The sequence below is a fragment of the Podarcis tiliguerta genome (assembly GCF_965153285.1).
Source record: "Podarcis tiliguerta genome assembly, chromosome: 9".
NCBI classification, from domain to species: domain Eukaryota; kingdom Metazoa; phylum Chordata; class Lepidosauria; order Squamata; family Lacertidae; genus Podarcis; species Podarcis tiliguerta.
The window spans coordinates 26,030,534-26,056,010 of NC_139542.1; positions in this window are offsets into that span (position 1 = coordinate 26,030,534).

A 25,477-nucleotide genomic window follows, 5' to 3' on the forward strand; every position below is an offset into this window, starting at 1 on the left:
TCTGTTTCTATCAACGCCTGAAGCAGTTTTGCAACATCAGCTGCTCTGTAAACATGTTTGTCATAACGCTGGGGCAAGTTTTTAAGATAAAATACTGCACAACATAACAGAACGCATTGTGAAAGAGCAATGCTGGCTTATCAACTGCTGATGGGAAATGGGTGTTGTCAAGCATATAGCTCTGTTGCCCAACTACCAAGCCTGCAGCCTGCCAGTTTCTAGCTTCTAGCTCACATAACTCAACTGATACTGCTCCAGAAAGCCACTCCCGAGCTCGAGAGGGGGTGGGGTTGTGGGCTCTCGCCCGCGACCACAGTCTCGCGGGGCTGGGAAGCCCCGCGGGAAAGTCAGGGATTCCTCGGCCTTAATTATTATGCATCTCCCCCGGGCCAGCCAATCGGCTGGCGAGGGGGCGGGGCCGGCCAGGGCAATTTAAGGTCAGGGCTGCCCTGGCTCGCCCCTTTCTCTTGGCAGGGGTATTGATATGCATATGAGGACGTGGGGGAGGAGCGCCATCACCTCCCCCACATCACGAAGGGTAGTTCGTTAAAGGACTCCGAGGGGCGTCGCCTCGTCCGAAACCTACGGAGGCTAGGGCCTAAAGCGCGCCCCCGAGCGGTAACCCCTGGGGGGGCGCCTACGGATGTTCATCTCGGGGGGCTCCCCCTGTTGGTGTTTAACCCTTCCCGGTTAGACCGGTTAGAATGATAGCGCCAATGCCTAAAGCCAATACCTCTCATACCTGTAATCAATAAAGTTGTGGCCATTTACGCCCATTAACCTTAATTCTTGTGTCCGAGTCGTTATTTCTACTCCAGTGGGAGGGGGCGGGTATTTGCCACACAAAGCCACTCCCGAGCTCGAGAGGGGGTGGGGTTGTGGGCTCTCGCCCGCGACCACAGTCTCCCGGGGCTGGGAAGCCCCGCGGGAAAGTCAGGGATTCCCCGGCCTTAATTATTATGCATCTCCCCCGGGCCAGCCAATCGGCTGGCGAGGGGGCGGGGCCGGCCAGGGCAATTTAAGGTCAGGGCTGCCCTGGCTCGCCCCTTTCTCTCCTCGCACCGGCTCCAGATCGCTTTTCCCACCCACCCTCCCTCTAGGCTTGCCCCTGACTTTGCTATGGGCTTCGGCTGGTCGCCGCAAGGGGCCTGGTAGGAATTTTTCCATTTGGCTAATTGGCTGTGATTTCGAAGCCTTTGGTTTTTTCGCCTACCTCGTAGCAAACGTCACAACTTCCCGGTTTTGGCAGTTAGGCATTGGCAGGGGTATTGATATGCATATGAGGACGGGGGGGAGGAGCGCCATCACCTCCCCCACATCACGAAGGGTAGTTCGTTAAAGGACTCCGAGGGGCGTCGCCTCGTCCGAAACCTACGGAGGCTAGGGCCTAAAGCGCGCCCCCGAGCGGTAACCCCTGGGGGGGCGCCTACGGATGTTCATCTCGGGGGGCTCCCCCTGTTGGTGTTTAACCCTTCCCGGTTAGACCGGTTAGAATGATAGCGCCAATGCCTAAAGCCAATACCTCTCATACCTGTAATCAATAAAGTTGTGGCCATTTACGCCCATTAACCTTAATTCTTGTGTCCGAGTCGTTATTTCTACTCCAGTGGGAGGGGGCGGGTATTTGCCACACAACCCACAAACCCCTTCATCTCAATCAAAAAACAATGGGAACATGACATAGGCTATGAAATAAACTCTACCCAATGGACCACACTGTGGTCTAAACCTCCCTTTAAATCCCTCTCATCCCCCCTTCTCTCTCTCTCTCTCTCGCTCCCTCCCCTCACTCCCTCTCTTCTTCCCCAAACTTATACTGTATACAACAATTAAGACTCACAACGAATATAACTGATCTGAAAACAAAAATGATATACAGTATGTACGTCTGTAACCCAATAAAATCTTTAATAAAAATATTTTTTAAAGGGAAAAAACCCCCTCTGGTTTTTGTCTTGCTACCATGAGTTGAGAAACGGGGTCCACCCATATGCTGTCTGTCACAGAGCAACTTCCTTTGTTACCTTAATGGCCCATATTTAGAGGGCCATTACCTCGCCAGGAAGCTAGGCCGGCTATTCCAGGAATTGAATCCATGCTGCAGCCAGAAATTAGAAGGGGGCTCAAGCATACAGGCCATCACCCACAACTTATAACAATACATGCAAATAAGTCGTACTTTTTTGGCATTATTTTCATAAAGTAAAACAAGAAGCAAAACAAATAAATGAACAAACAAGGATGGAAAATTTGGTTTCTGTCACCAGAAAAGATGCTGCAAATCATATTCAATATTTCCTGCCAGACTCCTTGGTTGGCTTAAGTTCTGTTCCACTATATCATATAAGGCCTCTAATTGTCCACATGTGGATTGTCTATTTTCACAGAGTCTCATGAAGTGAATAATATTTATCATTATCAAAGTCTGTCAGGCATTTTGAAGCCATTTGTCTGTTGCCGATTAATTCAGTTCCTTTTCATTCTTGGCAATCACTATCTGTGATGTAAATAACTAGTTGTTTTTCAAATGTTGATATTACTTTTTATATAGATTGTTGAAGCAGTTACAATAGCCAATATTCTAATCTACAAAAACCCATTTGCCTACATCAGCAACAACCAATTTTGTGTTCCTGAAAGCAATTTTACTAAAAGCTCATAGAGCTTTGGCATAGAGATAGTTCTAAACATATACCCTACAGAAGAACAACACAAGGAAGGTGAGATGTTCAGATCTAGAGGTTTAGCACTCTGAATAACACATGTACTTAGAATGTGTGTAGATGTACAGGCCTGTCTCTCTCTTTTAGGAACTTCAAAGGATTTTACCTAGCAATGATATTACATTATGTTGTTTTGGCTCTAAGGCGTCAGCTTTTAACCCTATGTACGGTAACTGATAAAAAGCCTGTTGTTTAAGGACATTATCAAAACCACAAACCTCTTGCACCAAACCACCGATGCTCAGATACGAAGATAAAAAAGTTGTGCCTAAAGACATGGGAAGAGCAAGCACACAGAGAGACACAGTGAGGTCAGATTAAGCCATTATTATTTGGGGTTACTGCGATTATAATACATTTGGATATCACTTTGGTCTAGCAATGGAAAAGACTAGGATGACTATTACAGGGTCAGTGCATTGTAATCTAACATTCAAATGATGCACAGGATTACTTGTGTTCTTATCTTCTTATCCCGGATAAAAATAATGGAGTATTGAGGTATCGAGATTAATCAAATGTTGGATTGCTTTTGACAGCATGGTTCCATGCAAAACTGTCCTAGTGGTCTGCATTTATTTTGTGTTTAAAAATCTGTGCAATTGGGGGTGGGGGAATTGACAGAAAGTATATTTCAAATAGTAAGAGTGGCAAATTATTATTATTATTATTATTATTATTATTATTATTATTATTATTATTATTTTCAATATAATGGAATGATAAAGAGAGAGAAATGAATCCAAAAGATTGCCCAAGGCCTACCTTAGGAGCAAGTATTTTAAAAGTGAGAAAAAAGTGAGCAGTGGATGACTTCATGGTATTTAGTTCTCTTGTAGATTTAAAACCTTTTATTTTGCAGAGTATAGTAAACCCTGCTGTGGAGAAGAAGAGAAAGGATATAGGTGAATTTAAAATATACAGTGGGATTCCTTATTCAGAGTTCTGCAGATTCATTGTCTTAATGAATCAGACCAACCGTGTGATTCCATAGCTCCTCCGAAAGAATTTCTTCAGAGCCTTGCCATGGCAACCTTGCATAAAAGCACACTTATCACTCCTGTTCAATGTCTCCAAGCACAACTGTTTGTAGCATTAATTATTACTATTTAATATCAAGATCCCCCCCCCCCATTTGTATCTCATCCTTCAATGAAGAAGTTCAACCTTGAAGAAGTTCAACATGTCCATTTCCCATTTATTCCCTCGCAACAATCCTGTAAGCCTTAAACATTAGATAGTGGCTCTCTGCGGACCAGCCTAAAATCCTTCATAACTGAGTAGGGATTTGAATTCTGTCTCTCTGGTTGTAAGTGTAGTAGCCACTGCATCACGGTGTCTTCCAACCACAGAATAAGAGTTGGAAGAGACTGCAAAGCACATGTAGTCCAACACCCTGCCAATGAAATTAGGGAGATCCATGATCAGATCTCGTAACATTTTGATTTTATCTCACGAGCAACTTTACAGGGGCACTGGGCTGAGGCACTGTTGACAGTAAGAGCCGTTCGACAGTGGAATTTGCTGCCAAGGAGTGAGGTGGAGTCTCCTTCTTTGGAGGTCTTTAAGCAGAGGCTTGACAACCATATGTCAGGAGTGCTCTGATGGTGTTTCCTGCTTGGCAGGGGGTTGGACTCGATGGCCCTTGTGGTCTCTTCCAACTCTATGATTCTATGATTCTATGATTCCCCATCACCATTCCCCTGATCTAAATTGTCTCTTCTATTAGACAGCTAGGAGTGCCCAGCAAATGAACAATCAGAAGGCTCATCTGATGTCACTGAACTCTCTTCAGTGCCTGCTAAAACCATTCCTGTTTAGGCAAGTCTGCCTAGATGCTTAGAAAGTTGAGGTAATTTTATTCTGTTTTAGTATTTTAACTTTTGTATCTTATAAAGTATGGTTGGTAATGTTTTCCTTCATTTTATTGTTTTATCTTTTTGTAACCTGCTTTGAGGGTTTTAACAATCAGGTGGTGTATAAATTTTGTGAAATAAATAAAGGAATAAATACATAAATGATTTTCCACGTCTGTATGTGAAGCAGCCTGTATGTGAAGCAGGACCCCATGAGATGTTAATTATCACTCTTCCCTTCAAAGTGGGAACAGAGAGCAGCCATTAAGACTGTATTGCACAGCTGATGTAGCATGCTGAGAACAAGTGTTATTATATCCCGCACTGCAAGCGTGCCTCTCTATAGAGTAGGAAGCATCACACAGGGAAGATAAGCCGATTGAAAGTCTCTGCCACCAGGAGGTGGTGCCACTAAACTTACCAACCAAACTTTTATCTCATTTCCTATTTTTCTTCAACATCACCCCTTCTCCTTAGAAAAGAGACATTTCTTTCCTTCCCTCTCATGCAAACTTGCCTGTCTTCCAGTCACCGTTACTCAGCATGCATTTCTGACAATAATGTATGATCAGTAGCAAACAGCATGGTGGGGTGCTGCTGCTCACCTGAACTTCCAAAAGCTGAGTTGATGCTACTTACACGGAAGGGGAGGGGTGAGATGGCGGAGAGGTTAGCATGGTGCAAACATGCTGGCTGAAGAGCTGGATTGACTCCACCTGTGTGCTTACATTGCACTGACCACCTTGCCACCTTGCTCCCTTTCCACTTGGTAAGCAGCAGTGCAGCGGTGGCACCAGAAAAAAGTGGAGCAGAGAAGAGGCAAAGTATATTTCTATGTGGGTGAAAAAGAAAAAAATAGGCTTACATGCAAATGACAAGAGTTCAGAAATGGGGGCAAGTCAGGGTGACCTTGCTTTGGGCGGAGCAATTGCCCTTGCCCCACTCTGGCACCACATATGCAGTAGTGACTCAGATGTTGGGAGGTCAGGTGAGAGCTGCCACCTCGCCATGCTGTCTGCCACTGAGTATGATCTCACATATAGCTTAGTGAGCTAGTTATTCCACAAGCATACTGTTGTTGTTTAGTCATTTAGTTGTGTCCGACTCTTTGTGACCCCATGGACCAGAGCACGCCAGGCATTCCTGTCTTCCACTGCCTCCCGCAGTTTGGTCAAACTCATGTGGTAGCTTTGAGAACACTGTTCAACCATCTCGTCCCCTGGCCTGTTGTCTTTGTCCATGGAATTTTCTTGGCAGGGATACTGGAGTGGCTTGCCGGTTCCTGCTCCAGGTGGATCACATGTAGTCAAAACTCTCCACTATGACCTGCCATTTTGGGTGGCCCTGCACGGCATAGCTCATAGCTTCTCTGAGTTGTTCAAGCCCCTTCACCATGACAAGGCAGTGATCCATGAAGAAGACGCATATTGTTATCAGGTTTTAAAAAGTCCCCCCCCCCCCCGTTGCAATAATATACTATGAAAACTTTAACCAATGCTGAAATGGTGGCATTCTTGACACATTGCATAGTTTCTGCTGCAAGACATTAAAGAATCAACAAATCCACAGACACACATATCTCTATAGCCTCACATGCACCAAAGACAAGATAATTGCTGGAGTATCCTTGCTGATAAACATTATGAAAGGCATCCAAGTATCTGGAAATTTGACCTTCATTATTTTATGTCCTCTGCTAGTTCTATGATTTTGGGTAAGCTTTCCATGTAAAGTGAGCGGCAAGACTTTGACAGTCCATCCCATTACCGATTTGTCTACTGTCTTTCAGTGACAGATTATCATCATCGTCATCATCATCATCATCATAATCAGTGAGTTTCTTTCATCCTTTAGTGTTTTTGCTGTATTCTTATATGTATGAACTTGTTGCCTGCATTTAGAATTCATATTTCAAAACAACATTCCAGGAGTTCTGTAAGAGAGAAGCTGTGCTCAGGCATTATAAAACTGTAAGTGTGTAGGAAACTGTCAGAGGCAGTCTTCTATCACTGTCTTTTTATATTATGTTGGAAGTCACTCAGAGTGGCTGGGGCAACAGTTGGATGGGTGGGGTATAAGTAAAATGTTGTAATAGTACTTGTTGGGAATCATGTGGGTTGAGTGATATGAGCACTCATGCTTTTGAGCATCCCATCTGGTTGGCTACTGTGAGAACATGATACCGTAGCAGGTGAGCCATGGGCATGATCCAGCAGGCTCTTAAGCTATTGAAAGGCACAGGGCTGTGCACAATAGCACACTTGTGTTGCAAGGTCTGAAGGGAACTGGTAAGTGTGGTTACCTGAATGGGCTTACAAGATGCCCCATGATCAGAAACCCTATCGGGTTCCAGATCATACAGAGTCTTGCCAGTCAGGATGGAAGGAGCAGGGCCAATGACTAATGCATGGCCTTGTATCTCCCACATTTTTATAGCCCTAATATTAGGCTGCTCAGGAGGCAGATGCAGTGAGTGGAGGGCAGCAGTGGCAAGAAGCTAGAGGACAGAGCAGTGTGTGCCTCCTGCCTAGCCCTGTGCCAGCCTGCTGCCCTTAGATGTTATAGAAGATACTGTCCAATTACTGAAATAAGATTCAACAGCCAGCCTAGTACATGGAATGGGCAAAGGTTCCACCTTGTCCTTTGCCACAGGCAGTAAAATGTCTTGGGTTTACCCTGCTGAATTGGGTAGAGTACCTGGGTAAAGCATTGAACCTGCTGTGCACATTGAAATATGTATTTGTATTATATGAGTATGGTGGAACATCTAGAGGGAGGAAATGGACTAAGCTGTTTTCCCCCCAACAATGAAAGCATAATGTATTTTATCTTTCAGGATTCTGTTTTGTTCTGACAAAAAGCACCAGTTACATATAGTTCAGAGGCATCTAAGCCTTATCTCTGCAGCTGGAGTATCACCTACTGGACACTTAGTCTGGATTCTACGTTTTTGTCAGAGTCGGCATCAAGAATGTAGAATTAGAGAAAGTCTGTGATATTGTATGTCATATCTCTACCAAGTACTGAAAAATATAATCAATAAAGTAAAAGATGAAGAAGTATGGAGAAGTGAAGGTGATGGTTTCCACCAAGGTAACTTATTTGACTTTGCTGGAGTCAAGGCCACAGAGGACTTGGATGGAAAAAATATTCACAATTTATTTCAAGGACATAAAAAACTCATTGTACTACATTCCCTCAATTTTTCACTTTCTTGCCTGGATCCTTTGCCAACTTGCTCACCTCACATTAACTGTGTTTTATCCAGATAAGAAAAAGAAAGACAGATAGACAAAACATTGAGTATTCTTTGTTTCTTTTAGTAATGCTCAAGGACATGGTGCCTGGATCTGTCAGAGCAACCACTCTGGATCCTTGCCCCTTTTGGATGATAAGAACTAGCAGGGAGGGGACAGCTGGCTGGGCCAGGGAGGTGGTTAATATCTCATAACAAGCAGGAGTGTTCCTTGCCAGCTTGAAGGAGACAGTGGTAAAGGCACTCAAGAAACCCTCATTGGATTCTGAAAAACTAAATAACTACAGGCCAGTTGCTAATCACTCCTTCTTGGGCAAGGTTCCCAAGTGGGTATGCCTTTCATCAGCGTTGATTGTGGCCCAGCTGCACCCCTGTCTGCAAAGGGATAGCCTAATTACTGTTCTCTAAAGGTAAAGGGACCCCTGACCATTAGGTCCAGTCATGACCAACTCTGGGGTTGTGGTGCTCATCTCGCTTTATTGGCCGAGGGAACCGGCGTACAGCTTCCGGGCCATGTGGCCAGCATGACTAAGTCGCTTCTGGCGAACCAGAGCAGTGCACAGAAATGTCATTTACCTTCTCGCCGGAGCGGTACCTATTTATCTGCTTGCACTTTGATGTGCTTTCAAACTGCTAGGTTGGCAGGAGCTGGGACCGAGCAATGGGAGCTCACCCCGTCGCGGGGATTCGAACCGCAACCTTCTGATCTGCAAGCCCTAGGCTCAGTGGTTAAACCCACAGTGCCAACCGCATCCCTCTTGGCCTGACTTTACTGCCTGTCAATTAGTTTTGGGGCCCAATTCAAAGTGCTGGTTTTGACATATAAAGCCTTAAATGGCTCAGGATCACAATACCTCAATACCACCTGCTGATGCAATCCTGCTGACGTCTGCTTCTCATATCATGCCTCTTTACCAATTCTCTCAGAATGCTTCCAATTTTTAACAATAGTCATTTGTGTTGCTTTTTTACTTATTACTTTACTTATTTATTTATTTAGCAATATCTTCCACATTCAGTCCCTCCTATGTCCCCAATATGCCATAACAGCTATAGGCTAGATTTCTTCTTTCGTAATGAAATTAATTTCAGTGAAGTAATGAAACAACTTCAAGAGACTGTAGAATTGTTCTGTTTTGACACATGTGTTTCCATCTATCACCACTAGAGGGTAATGCTTGACAAACTGTGAGTCTATGTAACAAGCATCTAATACAGGATTAAATATTTGAAAGTCTTTTTTTCTGTGCACCAGTCCACATCGTCTACAATGACCCCACAGAGCCAGTTTAATAAGTAAATAACCTTCTTTAAACATATAATATGCCTCCTTGCCCCTCTATGCTTCCTAGAGAATAAAATATAGTTTTCATAGCTTTTAGAGAATATACATTTGTTTATAAGGTAAGGTAGAGAGAGTTAGGTGTATTTCTTGGTTTTCTTTTTAAGTAGTGCCTCATTCTCAGGGTACTTGTATTCTTTTTCTAAAATTCATTTCTGGCATTGAGCAACTTAGTGTAAAAGATCAAAAGCTTTGTTTGTACTCAAGGGATATATGCACAGGCATGTAAGTATCTATGATTCAAAGTTTCAAGTTTCCAAATTTTATTGCGGCAAAAGCCAGTAACACTAAACACCACAAGATCAGACAAAAAGAATTCAACAATGGCATCAAAAAAGTGGAAGGGAAAAAAAAGGATTACACAAGGGAACTTCGCATTGTGCCATTCAACAGAGGAGATTTACGCTTCCTGATTACTAAAGTGCAAAATTTGGGCACCTCATATGATATTGAGCTTGAGAAATCTTCCAGAAGGTATTTTCGTAAAATTTCGGGGGAGGATTCCAAATAATGTTGCAGGGGTATAAATTTTGATAAAATTTGATAAAAATTTTGATAAATTGAACTCGTTCTTCACTATAAAATTTGCAAAATAGAAGGATGTGTGTGACAGATTCTACCTTATTAGACATACAGGGGCAGAGACGCGCATGCATTGGTACCCGCGTGAATTTGCCGTACAGCACTGCTGAGGGCATTGTCTCAAAGCAGGCTCTAGAAAAAGCCCATCTATAAGCTTTGTTAGTGATGTTAGTTAAGTAAGGGGCAGCTGCAAAATTAGGCCAAGCTTTTAAACATCTATACGTCTCCGGGAGTAGGGCGTCTTCTTGTTGTAATTCGACATCGTAAAGTCTCTGAGTGATAATTGCTTTTGCCTTGTTCAGAGTTCCAATAAAAAGATTTTCAGGGTTTAGGCCAATTTGTTTGATTTTATTAGTTATTTGCATAAGCCAAGGAGGATAGGGAACTGCGGCCAGGAAGCAAGGTAACAGTCCCTTAGGATTGTAATGGATTTTCAGCCAGAGGGATATTGCTTGCTCCCAGACTTTTAATTCCACTCTGGGCAGTCCTGCCTCTTGCCTTAAGACTGCATTAGGTGTACACCTTGGGGTAGCAAATAATGATCTTAAGAATTTTGATTGAACTGTTTCAAGGGTCTTAAGGTTGGCAGAGGGGCTAATTTGAGAACCATGATTCAAAGACAATGCTTTTGATGTGGCTGAAGCCCTGGGCTCTTTGCAAAGCCACTGGGGCCAGAGTGGGCCTGAAGCAACTGAGGGGTGCTTAGATGGGGAAGTATGGCAGGCAGGGCTGCCTGCAGCTTATTCACCTGTTTTCCTATGGCAGGGATTGGGGAGCTGCAGCAGGCTGTATCTTATGTCATCTCACCCCCTCAGGCCAAGTTTGACAGATGGGGCTGCCCACCTGTCAATTACCTAATGCAGGCACAGCCAAACTTGGTCCTTCAGATGGTTTGGGACTACAATTCCCATCATCCCTGACCACTGGTCCTGTTAGCTAGTTTGGCCATGCCTGACCTAATGTCACAGAGACATTGAATGACCCATTTTTGCCCATGAAGATAATCAGTTGATGGATGAGTCTTGCAAAGCAATGTTCCCAGAGCTTTGCAGCTGCTGGTGGTCAGCTGATTGGTGAGGCTGCAAACTCCCTTTAGTCCAGCCATGTCTTTGCCTGCCCCACACCTGATATAAAAAATGACGCATGATGCAATATATGATGCCATATATGATGCTGTGATTACTAAGACTCAGCATGGGTTTTTCAAAACAAATCATGTCAGGTGAAACTCGTTTCTTTCTTTTCGATGGAGTAACAAGCTTGGTGGATCAGGGGAATGCTGTGGACATAGTGTATCTTGATTTCAGTAAGGCTTTTGACAAAGTCTCCCATGATATTCTTGCAAGGAAGCTGGTAAAATGTGAGTTGAAGAAGACAAATGTTAAGTGGATTTGTAGCTGGTTGGTGGATCGAACCCAAAGAGTACTTATTAATGGTTCCTCGTCATCTTGAGGAAAAGTGACCAGTGGGGTTCCACAGGGTTCTCCTTGGGGCCCATTGTTGTTCAACATCTTTATAAACGATTTGGATGAAGGAATTGAGGGGATGTTTATCAAATATGTAGATGACACCAAACTGGGAAGGGTAGCTAATGCTGTAGAAGACAGAATTAGAATTCAAAATGACCTTAACAGAGTGGAGAACTGGGCCCAAACTGGACCCAAAATGAATTTCAGTAGGGACAAATGTAAGGTTCTGCACTTAGGCAGGAAGAACCAGATGCATAAATATAACATGGAGACACCTGGCTTACTAGCAATACATGTGAAAAGGATCTAGGGGTCATGGTGGACCACAAGCTTCACATGAGTCAACAGTGTGATGCAGCAGCAGAAAAGCTAATGCTATTCTAAAAGGTAAAGGTACCCCTGACCGTTAGGGCCAGTCGCGGATGACTCTGGGCTTGCGGCGCTCATCTCACTTTACTGGCCAAGGGAGCCGGCATTTGCCCGCAGACAGTTTCCAGGTCATGTGGCCAGCATGACTAAGCCGCTTCTGGAGAATCAGATCAGCACATGGAAACGTTGTTTACCTTCCCACCGGAGCGGTACCTATTTATCTACTTGCACTTTGACGTGCTTTCGAACTGCTAGGTTGGCAGGAGCAGGGACCGAGCAACGGGAGCTCACCCCGTCGCGGGGATTTGAACCGCCAACCTACTGATCGGCAAGCCCTAGGCTCTGTGGTTTAGACTACAGCACCACCCACGTCCCTCTAATGCTATTCTAGGCTGCATCAACAGAAGTATCGTGTCCAGATCAAGGGAATCCAGATCACAGTTTTGCTTATGTTGTGTCTAGTTTTTTTCTAGGCTAAACATACGTTTTAGGTAACATTGCTAGGTTATTTGTTTCTTTGGTGAAGTGCAAAAGTGAAATAACTTGCTTGTTTTTTAAGAATGCAACCATAAACAAATTTACCAGGGTATAAGCCAAAATGAACACCTTTCTTCCGAGCAAACATCACAACATTGTGTGAGTCTGAGTAGATGACGTATGTTACCAGCCAGAACAATCAACTACGATGCTGCATTTCTCATGGGCTGCCACACAACCATGTTGCAAGCTTATTTTCCCCTGCTCCAGAGGCTAGGACCCAAACCAATGGATTCAAAGCAGATTCCGACTAAACATACGAAAAAACTTTCTGACAGTAAGAGCTGTTCAACAGTGGAACAATCTTCCTCATAAGGTTGTGGACTCTCCTTTCTTGGAGGTTTTTAAACAGAGATGGAATGGCCATCTGTCATGGATGCTTTTGCTGAGATCCCTGCATTGCAGGGGGGGGGGGTTGAACTAAATGACCCTCAGGATCCCTTCCAACTCTACAATTCTATCATTCTATGATCATATAGGATGTTTGTAATGTTGTAGAGTATTGTAGAATAAATTTCACAATTCTTGTGAGCTGCAAATGGCAGGCTGGTTTGCCTGGCTGCCAGCTGATTGACCAATGCTGACAGCCTTTGAGGGGCGTTCCCCTGGCGGCGGGCCCAACTAGCCAATGGTGTCACTTGGGCCTGTTCCCAGGGTCAATAAATGGTGTCCTGCCCGATAGTTTTCCTTGCCCTTTCTTCACCATACCTCCCACTCACCCTCTCTTAATTTGATTGTTTACTTGTGCTTTGGCCTTGCTATGGACCAAGCTGGCAGCTGTATTTGAGGCTGGATAGGAATTTTTCCATTTAGCAAATTGGCACCGACCATCTGGTTTCCGCCTACCTCATAGCTATCATCACAAATTTGTAAGGTGGTTAGGCACTGGGTAAGCCTAGATTAGGGGTCGGCAAACTAAGGCCTGGAAGCTGAATGCGGCCCCCCAGGCTTGTAAATCCGGCCCGCGCCACGAAGCCGGAACCCGCTGCAAAGCCAAGACTCCCAAAGATGGTGACAGGAGGAAGAGGCCGAGCTGCAGTGGCTCTGCCAATCAAATGCAGCGCCTAGTTTACCTCAGAGTGGCGAGGGAAGTCTCTGCCAATCAAACGCTGCGCCTGGTTTGATTGGCAGAGCCACCGCCACTTGGCCTCTTCCACCCATCACCACCACCACTGCCCTGGTGCTCCTGTGGGCCAGAGAATGGAGTGGATGAGCTCGCTCTGCCTACCCGTTTCACAAGAAGAAGCAGCGGCAGTGGCGGCAGCCCCTGGGAAGGTAAGCGCAGTGCCTTATTTCACTAGGCAGGGAGGAAGCCCGTTTCACACCACCGCCGTCAGCCCTTTGGCAAATGAGGCAGGTAGCAAACCAAGGAGGTGGCTGGGGCTGGGGTGTGTGTGGGGAGGAGGACTACTTGCCTCCCTCGCAGTGTGCATTGGAATTCGGTTTTATATTTGGTTTTATATTCCATTTTATATAGTCCGGCCCTCCACAAGTTCTGAGGGATAGTGGACCGGCCCCCTGCGGAAAACGTTTGCTGACCCCTGGCCTAGATCTTGGCTGGAGGGGAGATTGTAGCCTCTGCCTGCCCCTCCATGGGAAAGGTATTCTGTTAAAAGGATCCAGGAGGAGTGGCTTCCGTTTGACACTCAGAGTGGGCTAGGGCCATGTCACTACTTCAACAGGGACCCTGCAGGGGTACCCCAATTTGATGTAGGTCAGAGAGCACCCCTCCAAGATGTGGTTTACCCTTAGATGCACTGCCAGCAGAAGGGTCGGAGTGGAATTGCAATGGCTTTACCCAGTGTCTACGCCAAACCATTCTCTACTGTAACTAATAAAAGTTGTGGCAATAATCAAGCCAAAACCCAATGCAGTGGTACCTCGGGTTAAGTACTTAATTTGTTCCAGAGGTCCGTTCTTAACCTGAAACTGTTCTTAACCTGAAGCACCACTTTAGCTAATGGGGCCTCCTGCTGCTGCTGCTGCGCCGCCGGCGGAGCACAATTTCTGTTCTCATCCTGAAGCAAAGTTCTTAACCCGAGGTACTATTTCTGGGTTAGTGGAGTCTGTAACCTGAAGCGTATGTAACCCGAGGTACCACTGTATTCTGTGGACCTGTGTGATATTCTTTCCCTTGCAGAATTGTGGGGTCATGGGGCCTTGGCACACAACTGTAATGATCACAAACTGCAGCAGAGCATTTCTGCATAATAATGGTTCACATCTTTCTTTTCTCTGTGTGATTAATAAACTGGCCAACCTGCCTGTTTGACCTGGCACTAGGACTGTATTAAAAGAGCTGCATGGGCTTGCTCCTGCCCTAGATGCTAAATTTTGCAGGATTGCATTTACATCACTGTCATTTTTCACCCAATGGTGAGTACTTACCTTTATGCGCTTCTTCAAAGAGGTTTCAACAGGTTGTTTAGAGTAGTTCAAAGAATCAAAATTTGCAGGAAATACCAGTTGCTCTGAAACAGCCCTGATAATTGCACATGCAATAGGTAGCGAGGGTTGGGGCTAGGAAGATTGGACTAGATTCAAAAAATATTTACACATCAACAGCAAACACAAAAGGACCAATAGAATTGGACTTGTGTCAGAATTGGCATAAGTTTCGAGCATAAACTCTAAGCTCTTGGTTTCAGAAACATCTATCCATGCCTTTATTATCTCATCTGCACAATGCACACGTTTTAGCATTTTTACGGAATTCAATGAGCACAAGAAACAGTGATCCTGCCAGCAAAATACAGAACAGAGTGCCTGAATGACTGTGTGGCCTACACACATTTTTTTGATTTCACTCGCTCCACTTAAGGACACTAACATAGATGGCTTTTCTTGTGGTGCCCACTCATTCTTTATTTCACAAGGCAGGGCTGAATGACCTCAACAACTCCTGGGGCACCCACACCCAAGCATTTGAGGGCAGTGCAACTACCAAGAGAGACCGCTGGGTCTAACACAAAGAACACCATGTAGAGCGCTTTGCAATAATTCAAGCTGGAAGTTACCAGAGTACAGTGGCCAAGTCATTGCTGTCCAAAAGGGCCTGTAGCTGGCAGGCCAACCATTGCAACTTGTAGCCATGTTGCACATTTGGTATGCAATGATATGTCATGTGTACATGAGACTATTACAAAAGTATGCAAACAATTCAATTTCACAATCCAATGGGAGCACTGCATAATTTATGTGCAGATAAATCTACAGCAGAGGCTGAACATTCCTACCAGCCTACTTAGGCTAGCAGACAGGAAAATACATAGAATACATTCTTCATTGTGTGCTTTCTAAGACTGAGAGTCAGCCTCTGCACTGCCTACTTCTGGGAGTGGAGAAAGACCTTCTATGAACTGAGCTTTCAAAGATTCTAAAGGCAGGGGTGGACAACCTGTTTCTCCTCAGTTATCTTCAAATGTGATTTCTCAGAAATTAGAAGAGAAACTAGAAGAAACCCTTTAACCATCTAGTTCAGGAGCCTGTTAAAATACTGTATCAGCCATAATGGCCAGGAATCCAGACGGTATGTTGTTGGCCTCACTGCCGTAAGCATCTTTTTCACATCCTTGGGCTGCAACAATAGGAACTGATCACACTAGGTGTAAATTGATGATGCTGTAGAGGCCTGCTATAGACTTGAACCAATTCTAGTCTCAAGTTCAGCATGGATCTGAGTGATTGACTGTTCCATTGTCAATGATACCACCCTGTTCTAGGCCAGCCTGTTTACCAGACTGTTCACCAGTCTAAATATCTCTATTGGGCGATTCACTGAGAACTCAATAGAAGCAAATATATATGCTTCCTTTGTTACCATTGTGGTAGGAACAGCTATGTAGTCATACCTCTGTCAAATTCACACTACAACACCTGTACTCCAGCTGATGTTCAGTCTATTCCATTGCCTACAGCTCCTCAGTAAACCAAGTAAACCAAGGAGCCTCCTGAACTGTCCATGGCCAGAGAGAGCAATCAATGACCCTTTCCATCTCACTGTTCCTCAGCGAAACTAAGAGTCTGCTGGGCAATGGATATAGGACATAATATTGACACGGCAGCATCGAAAAGACTGTGGAATGTAGATTTGAAATTTACAGAGTGCTGCATGATAAAAGAAAATTACCTGAAAATGATGTTTAGATGGTCTCTGACTCCTAGTAAGTTAGCAAAAATGTATAGATCAGAACCAGATATCTGTTGGAAGTGTAAAGAGAAAGAGGGTTCATTTTTCCATATGTGGTGGTCACGTAAGGTAGCAAAAGATTTCTGGAAAATTATTTATAATGAGCTTTAAAAAATGTTGAAGATAAACTTTCTTTAAAAACTAGAAGCTTTTCTCTTAGGTTCAGAGGTACCCAAAGAACAGAAGAAATTATTTATGTATGTGACTCCATGCCCATAGATGGAAAAAAGAAGCAGTTCCAACCAAGGAAGATTGGCAGACAAAATTAATGGAATATGCCTAAATTGCGAAACTTACTGGAAGAATAAGAAATCAAGAACAGAGACTTTTTAATACAGAATGGGGAAAATTTGTGGACTGTTTGAAGAATTATTGTAAATCATTAGGATTAGCAGGATTGATGTAAAAATGTGCAGAAAGAATAACTTTAAGGGAATATCAAAGGAAAATTAGTAGATAGGTTTGAATTGGATATGCGGTGGTAAAAGATATAACATAAGTAAACACAGAAAGTGGGGAGGGGGTCGATTTGAGGATGTGGTTCTCTTTACTGAATATGTAATTTTTTGTTAAACTATTTGTAAAATTGGAAAATGAAACTAAGAGTCTGCATCCTGTGCATGTTTAGATGAAACTAGGACACTCTAATCCCATTCATGCTTAGGTGGAAGTAAGCCTTCTAGGACTTACACTCAGGCAAGTGTCTGAGAGTCTAAATGATAAACATGCAAGACTCTTTTTTAACTTTTTGTTTTGAAGATGCAATCCATCAACAGAAACAAAGAAGCCACCCATGCTTCTCATTACAATTAGAGATATTCAACTTTTCTTTGAGAAGCTCCGAATGGCACAGGTTTCCCACGTTGCCTCCTATTTCAGGTAGCCTGCTCCCAGAGCCACTGACCAGGCAGAGACTTGTTTCATTTTGACAGGCAAACTCAGACCACTTTCTTCAAATGTTAATAAAAATGGATATCAAATGTAATATAATAATATACAGATTTTTTACAACACATTTTTGTATGCTGTTTTCACTAATCTACGCATTTTATGCACACTTTACCCTAGTATATGCATTTGTTATACACATTACTTGCATAGAGAACTGTATGGCAAAAATCAGAGAAGTGCACATTTTAAAGGATGACAGAGTCCTGCTTCAGAAAGTGTGGATCATGTAGATTTACCTACAAATGAGAACTGAATCGAATTTCTCCCCCATCAGTGGTAGCAGCTTAACCTCTTTCTTTTTCCCCTCACAGTTTGGTGTTTCATCTTGTTTTTGCTGCCACTACAAGTGGTGGCAACAGCAACAACTATGTTGGCAGCTTGCCCACCATTTTTTGCATTCTTCACAGTGCCCTGGAATGTTGCATTTGTGCACAGGGAATGGTAGAAAATAATTATGGAGAAAATTATGCAAAATGGTCTCCTTGGTGAAAATGGGGTGGGAAGATGAGAAAAATAAGAAACTCAGAAATTATCTCAGAAAGACATCATCTTGGAAATGGCAGGGGCAGAGCTGAGCAAAATAAGAATCCCAGAACTCTTGTCAGAAATACATCATCTGGGAAATTTCAGCTCAGCTCTAGTCTCATTCTGGCTGCTTGTACTTTGTTTAACTTTATCTCCTGACAACCTTCCCCCTATCAAAATTACATATATCAAGGTTCAAGGACAAATTAACCCAAGGGCTATTGGCCAGCTTGAGTCTGACTGTGCAATAGAAGCTGGAATCCAACCACGGTTTTCATTCAGAGGCAGATAATGGTCCCAGCGGCTCTGCACAAAGAGATCTGTGCTCAGTCTCTGGAGCAGTTTCTAGAGTTCATTGGCAGCATAGGCAACACATGTCAGCTTGCATTAAGCATAAGTGCTAGCTTCCAAAAATGCTCTGGGGAGCACTGCTTGCAAACTTAGACTGTTGGCGCTGTCCACTTTCTCCTGTGATATATATACTGTATATATATATTTTCCAAGGAGTTACTTCATTATGAACTTAGATTCCATAATCATATGAAAGTGGAAGCAGGGGGAAAATCCTACTCAAACGGCTTACTTACCATAACTATTTGTTTTTCACATGGGGGAAAAATAATAATCTGCTGATGCCCAGTGTAACTTGTGAGTGACCAGAAGGACATGGCTTTCATATATAGCTACCCTGTTTACCAGTTCAGACTGCAAAACTTTGAACTAGCCATGTAACTACAGCATTAACAAAAGCAGCAATTAAAAGGCGATGTGCTTCTTTGCATGCCATGAAAATTCTGCTGCCTGTTATAAAAAGCATGGGATCACTCAAGGCTGGCTTCCCACCTCAGTCAGTTGGCAACTTTGTGTTCAGTTTCTGTCTTTTCATCATCGCCCCACCATCTCCAAGAAACTCTATATGCATCCTTGTTGCCATCCTCATCCTCAGTGACGGATTACCAAATAGGTAGAGTAGGCACCAGCCTTTTAGGGGGCCCAAAACAACAGATAAAAATAATATTGATTTGATCTGAAAACTGGTTTATTAAAATTGTTGACTGGTAAAATAAAAAATGTATTAAGAGATAATTTGCAAAGCCCTCCCCTAAGATTTCAACTGCCTAGTGGCCTCCAGCTCTGCTCATTCTGTCCAAAATGTTTAATCCAGGGTTTAATCCAGCTCTACTCATTCTGTCCAAAATGTTCAGGCAGATCTCTGCAGTCATCTCCTCTCATTCATTCATTTGTTCGTTCTTCATTTATCTGGCTTGGCATGCAACTGAAATTTTCACTTTTAAGTGTTTATTTTATTGAAATATGAATTTGTATCTTGAAAGCTCGTATCTCTGCAGCTGATCTTTTAAATCACTTTAGTTGGAAGACGGTGTTAAAACAAGCCACTTACTTGCTAGCATTTAACTAAATTCAGGGCTCCTACAACAGCAGGCACTCTCACACTCCTTACAGCTGACTGCCCTGGACTTTGCTGCAGTAATAAATCAAATGATCCCTTGCCTTTCAGCAAAAATAACCTTGAACTGTATGTTGGTTGGTTATCTACCCTGAGAGCTTCCAAGCTTTATTCTGCTCTCATCAAATTGGATTATATGTTAGCTCATCACATATCTTGGGTTATCATTTTTAAAGGTTACTTTCCTTCCTGGAAAAATTAATTGCTTTGAAGCTGTCTTTCCTACTCCTGGCCCTGCAAACTGTACAGTTGGCGGAGGACTACTTCATATGCTACCTGGAGCAGCACGCTTGCCTGAACAGCTTGTGGGAACATCTGCAACTTGAGCTTGCTTGGCAAGGGAGAATTGTGTGGTTATTCTAAATAATCCAAACATTGTTTGTGCAATATGTGTTAATCACCCTATTCACGTTCGCAGAAGTTGTCAGGTGCAGTGTGGGAGTAACCTTGGAACTGTCACAAATATAGCGGCCCCAGGTAATAATAATATGACTGCTATTAATTTGTATTGTTTACCTGCACACCTGTATTTTAAATTGTCTTTGCTTTAGCCTCCACCCTTCTCCTTCTCCAAAAGTTGTTAGACTACAACTCCTATCACTTCTGCCCATTAACCATACTGGCTGGGGTAGAAGGAGTCCTGCAATATCTGGAGGGCCACAGGTTTGCAACTGCTGCTCAAGCTTCATTTGTTCTACCTCTGACAATCATATAGCTGTTAAAGGTATAAAAACTAAAGGGACCCCTGACTAATAGGTCCAGTTGTGACCGACTCTGGGGTTGCGGAGCTCATTTCGCTTTATTGGCCGAGGGAGCCAGCGTACAACTTCCAGGTCATGTGGCCAGCATGACTAAGCCGCTTCTGGTGAACCAGAGCAGCACACGGAAACGCTGTTTACCTTCCCACCAGAATGGTACCTATTTATCTACTTGCAGTTTGACATGCTTTCGAACTGCTAGGTTGGCAGGAGCAGGGACCGAGCAACGGGAGCTCACCCCATCGCGGGGATTCGAACCGCCGACCTTCTGATCAGCAAGTCCTAGGCTCTGTGTTTTAACCCACAGCGCCACAGGTAGAAACTCTAAAGCAGTCCTAGTATCGAACTACACAAAGTGCTTTTCTGTCCAACAGTGAGCTTTCCCTTCTCATTGAACTATAACTTGCTGCAACATTCGGTAACTCACATTCTGGCCCTGCTACTTTATGGAACTCTTCTTCCTTTCTTGATGTGGGCAGGCTTAGAAATGCTTGTTTGAATAAAGTCAGGCTTTGGCAGCATTTCAGGAGCTTGGCTGAAGGATAAGGAGAGGTCACAGAATAACAAACTAAACAGTCAGCCTGGATAGTAGATTAAAAATTCAAAAATTTGGGGTTGCAAATCTCTGCAGGTTCTGGGATTTTGACCTAACTGTAATTCTACACTGCAAGTATGTTAAAGTGCTTTCAAATGCCATTACAGTGGGATAGTGGAAGAGGGGATAAACTGATGACATAATGACCAAACACTTGGAGGGTTCAAGCTATTCCCTTGTGCACTGAAAGAACAGGAAAACAGGGGGAAGGATATACAGGGCTGTGTGGGCTAGGCCAAGATCTGCAGCGTATGCAGTGGCCATGCCCACTACTATCCACATGTCAGGACATGCATAGAGCTCCTTCATGTGCATGGAGGTCTCTGTGGACAGCAGCGACATAGCCACTGTACATGGCAGCTATGCAGGCAGGGCTACTCACAACTCCCTAAAACATTCTTCCAATGTGTATTATGCATATGTGTGTGTGTGTGTGTGTGTGTTTGTTATGAGCCCCACAGCATAGTCAGGATTGGGCTGAGGTTGGCAGGATCTGACAGAAGAAACAGAGAGAAGGTCTGAGTGGTATGAACCTCTGTTGACGGATCTCCCTTTTCTGCCGTAACTTCAGTCACTTGGCCAGAGACAGCAGGGATGCCGGTTTTCCCTGCTGCAGCTTTCTTGCTAATAGCTCAGGAGGGTTTGGGGCAGCCAAGAGAGAGGCGGGGCCAGAGTTGGCAAGGGCTGAACAGGAGCCCCAACAGGAAGGTGCAGTCTTGCCATCTAGAACAAGGCGCAGAACCACGCACTCCAAAGGAGAGCACGTTTGCAAATCTGACATTCCAGCAGGGCAAGTGAGTCTTACGAGTGAGTGTACCAAGCCTTGCCATTGAAAGCTTGGTGGGAGAGGCATGGAAGCTTATTGGGGCGTCTTTGTTGCTTCTGTCCAGATCTGAACTTCTTGTCGTGCTCTTGAGTTGCTGAACCATGACTCCTGAGCTTTGTGTCTGCTGCTGAGCCTGTACCATTAGTTGCCTGAATGATGATCCCTTTCTTAAATACATGCATATGTGTTTTGGGATAGGAGCCAGGACAGTGTGTCTGTATGCAGTCTGAGTACTCTTTTGATAACTAGTCAAAGCTAGGCAAAATTCCTCCCCACCCCAGGTACCAATATAAATAAATGAATGAAGTCCCCAAGAGGCAGGAACCTGGTGTACTCTCAGAGCACACCTGCACCTCTTTCTCCTTCCTTTCTCTGCTTTTCCACCGTATTTCCCACTGGTTTCACCTACTGCATTGGGTTTCAGTTAATTTCTGGGCCTAATTTAAAGTGTTGGTTTTAACATTTAAAACTCTGAACAGCCTGGGACCAGGTTACCTCTTTCTGTTCATGCGTAAAAGATCCTCTTTGGATCTTTAGTGCCCCCACTAAGTGAAATGAGGCAGGTTAGTGTTAAAGAGAGGGGATTTTCAACAGACACATCCCAGCTATACAATGGCCTCCCCAGACAGGCTCACCTACAGTCTTTTCAGTGCCAGGTAAAACACCTTTTTATTCACCCATTAATATAATCACTGAATGGCACAAAATGCACTGGGCCCAGTTTCTGACCTAAATAGTAAAAAGGTAAAGGTACCCCTGCCCGTACGGGCCAGTCTTGACAGACTCTAGGGTTGTGCGCCCATCTCACTTAAGAGGCCGGGGGCCAGCGCTGTCCGGAGACACTTCCGGGTCATGTGACCAGCGTGACAAAGCTGCATCTGGCGAGCCAGCGCAGCACACAGAAACGCCGTTTACCTTCCCGCCAGTAAGCGGTCCCTATTTATCTACTTGCACCCGGGGGTGCTTTCGAACTGCTAAGTTGGCAGGCGCTGGGATCGAGCAAGGGGAGCGCACCCCGCCGCAGGGATTCGAACCGCCGACCTTTCGATCGGCAAGCCCTAGGCGCTGAGGCTTTTACCCGCAGCGCCACCCGCGTCCCTGACCTAAATAGTAACAGGTGTCTAAATACATAGACTCTCCCCTTCATCCTGGTTTCTGCAGACAGGATTTGCAGCTCTGCATATTTCTGTGAAACACTTTGTCACATTAATAGCAGTTGAGCAACAATTTAACGATTTCTCCCTTGATGTACATATGATGCAACGTGCAAGAATGATTGTGTGTGCCTTTGCCATCCTGGTGCAATCAACCATTTATTACCTTTCCCTATTAAAATGTCCACCTTGTCTTCCTACATGAAAGGGTTGGCATTATTGGTATTGGGCTCCGCCTGACTCTAATCAGAAAATCTGTTTACATTCTTGATATTTCACCTACTGGTACACAAGTGGTAGCCATGGATTTGCACAATGTATTCAATCAAGTTCAACAGAGTATGGTAGTCTAACAGTTCAGGGCTGAGCAACAGGGACACGAAACAAAGACAGAGGGCAAACAAACTCCACGCTCCTAATTCTGGTGAAAGTTTAAAATGAAACAATCTATTTCTCTATCTTTCTATGCTGGAGACTCAAACATAGGAATCTAATCAGGAAACACCCTTCTAATGCCGTCTGAATATCAGGTCTGCAAAATGGGCAAAATCTGTGGATTTGACTATCAGTTCATGAAGCTCAGTCCCAGGGAATGCAGAATTAACTGTTTCATTGCCACAGGGCTGATCACTCTCCCATGAAGACTGAAATTGAAATGCATTTTAAATCATGTATTGTGGAAAGGCTGAAGTTGGCAATATATATATATGACATTTTGAAGCTCCTACCCACTAAAGATACAAATAATGTCACACACCCATTTAAATGGAGCATTTCTAAAAGCAGGTTTCTTAATTTTAATGGTTTATTTTTTTTTAAAAAAAACCCCACCTAATTGAAAACATTTTAAAGAATTTAAAGAGTTTAAATTTAAAATTTAAAAGAATTTAAAAGAATAAATTTCTTTTATTTTACTTTTCGTATGAAAATAGCCTGTTTGACATCTGCTGGGAGGACATTCCACAGGGCAGGCATGACTACCAAAAAGATCCTCTGACTGGTTCCTTATAACCTCACCTCTCGCAATGAGAGAACCACCAGAAGGCCCTCAGAGCTGGATCTCAGTGGGAAATGCACTCACACAGGCTTCCTAATGTGTCTTCATTCCCTACAATTGCAGTCCTGCTCATAAAATAAGGGGAATTAATAATCTCCAGGTAGCAATGTCTTGCTTTCCAACTGTGTATTTAATAATGAAAACAATTTTTATTATACACTCAGAATTATGGTTGCTTGCAATGAGCCAGTAGACACAGTGAATGGCTGGAATTTCACTATCTGCTAGCTAACTAGCTAGCTAGCTACCTAGCTAGCTAGACTGGTCCCTTTCTGACCAGTTGCCCCACTCTTCCTTGCCTTAAATCAACAGTGTCTGTGTATGTGTGTGGATCACACTTTGTCAAAGTGGTTCCCTTTAGATGTTGACCACAACTCCCATTAGCCTTGGACAGCGCCCATGAGAGTTTTAGTTCACAGCATCTGGAGGGCACCAGGTCAGTGAAGGCTGGTATAGATTCACAGCAAGGGGCTTGAGAACATTCAACAATATATCCTGGGCACATTTTAGGAAAATAGGAATTTGCCCTCTACAGCATCACATCATCGGCCCATCTAGCACAGTATTGTCTATACCAATTGGCAGCATCTCTCCTGCGTTTCAGACAGGCATCTCTGCTAACCCTCCCTGGAGAATTTGGGGGTTGAACCTGAGACCTTCTGCATGCAAGGCTGATGCTCTACCAGAAGCAAAGTGATTTGAACCTTTGGTTTGTGCTGAACTTTTGGTTTATGTACCCAATACACAGATCTCTGTTAATTTCTTCTAACACCTACCCTCATTTCCTAAAGTTACCTCTTTTTTTCAGTCACAGTGATGAAGATTAATTGTATGTATTGTTGCCCAAAATAGCCTGAAGCATTTTTCTTGTGCACAAAGAACTGTGGTTGCTTTGATGATGTTCAGTAACATTTTTCTGAGGACACTCTACCGTTGTTGACTGTTTTTACCACGATCCCTGCTTCAATGAGCTTGATGCAAGGGCTTCCAGCCACAAGGTGTTACATTTCATTTCACTGCTTATACGCCCAGCCTTTCAGCACTAGGTAATTGATGGTACGATTACCATTGCCGGAAAATGACTCCTGGTGAAATACCTGATATCTCTGTTGGTTTCTTTCTGCAAAGGGCATGAGTGCTCCTGTACCAGCTGTTTCTCCAGTTCTTCCATTCTTTGAATACAGAAAGGTCACTTAAATCTTAATACCTCTCCCACACATGCACACTGACTTAGAACAGCGGTAGCTAGCCCCAAGTTTAGCAGTCATATCTCGCTGACCAAGCAATTTCCCCACTGAATCTGAAAGTTCCAACAGATTTGGGTAGAGGAAGTAAAATGATTTTTTTTAAAAAAATAGACACAGAGCTCAGTATGCTGACATGGAAGCAAATCACCCACTCCTATCATTTACTGTCCTGTCTTCTCCCCATGAAGCCCAATGGGGAGCCTGGTTGTTGGGTTGAAATAAACGACAGATGAGCGACAGGTGTCATACGGGAGGCATCTCTCGAGCAAGTCTCAGAGAGTCCCTTTTATTGAATATTACAGCATTGCCAAGCATTGCCGCGTATGTGCTTGTTGCTGATTGGTTAAACACAAGGACAAAGCAAGGGTTGCATATAGGCATTAATCATCAATAGATTAAAGGGTTGGGAAAGGAACATAGAGTTAGACGGGTATTGTCAGGGGTTCAGGAGCAGAGGCACAGGAGAGGGAGGAAATGGAGAGCGAGGGGGAGGAGTCCGAAGGAAATGTCAGCGATGACAGCGGTCCGAGGTCTCTGAGTCTTTCCAGTGATTCGGAGGATTCACAGAAAGGG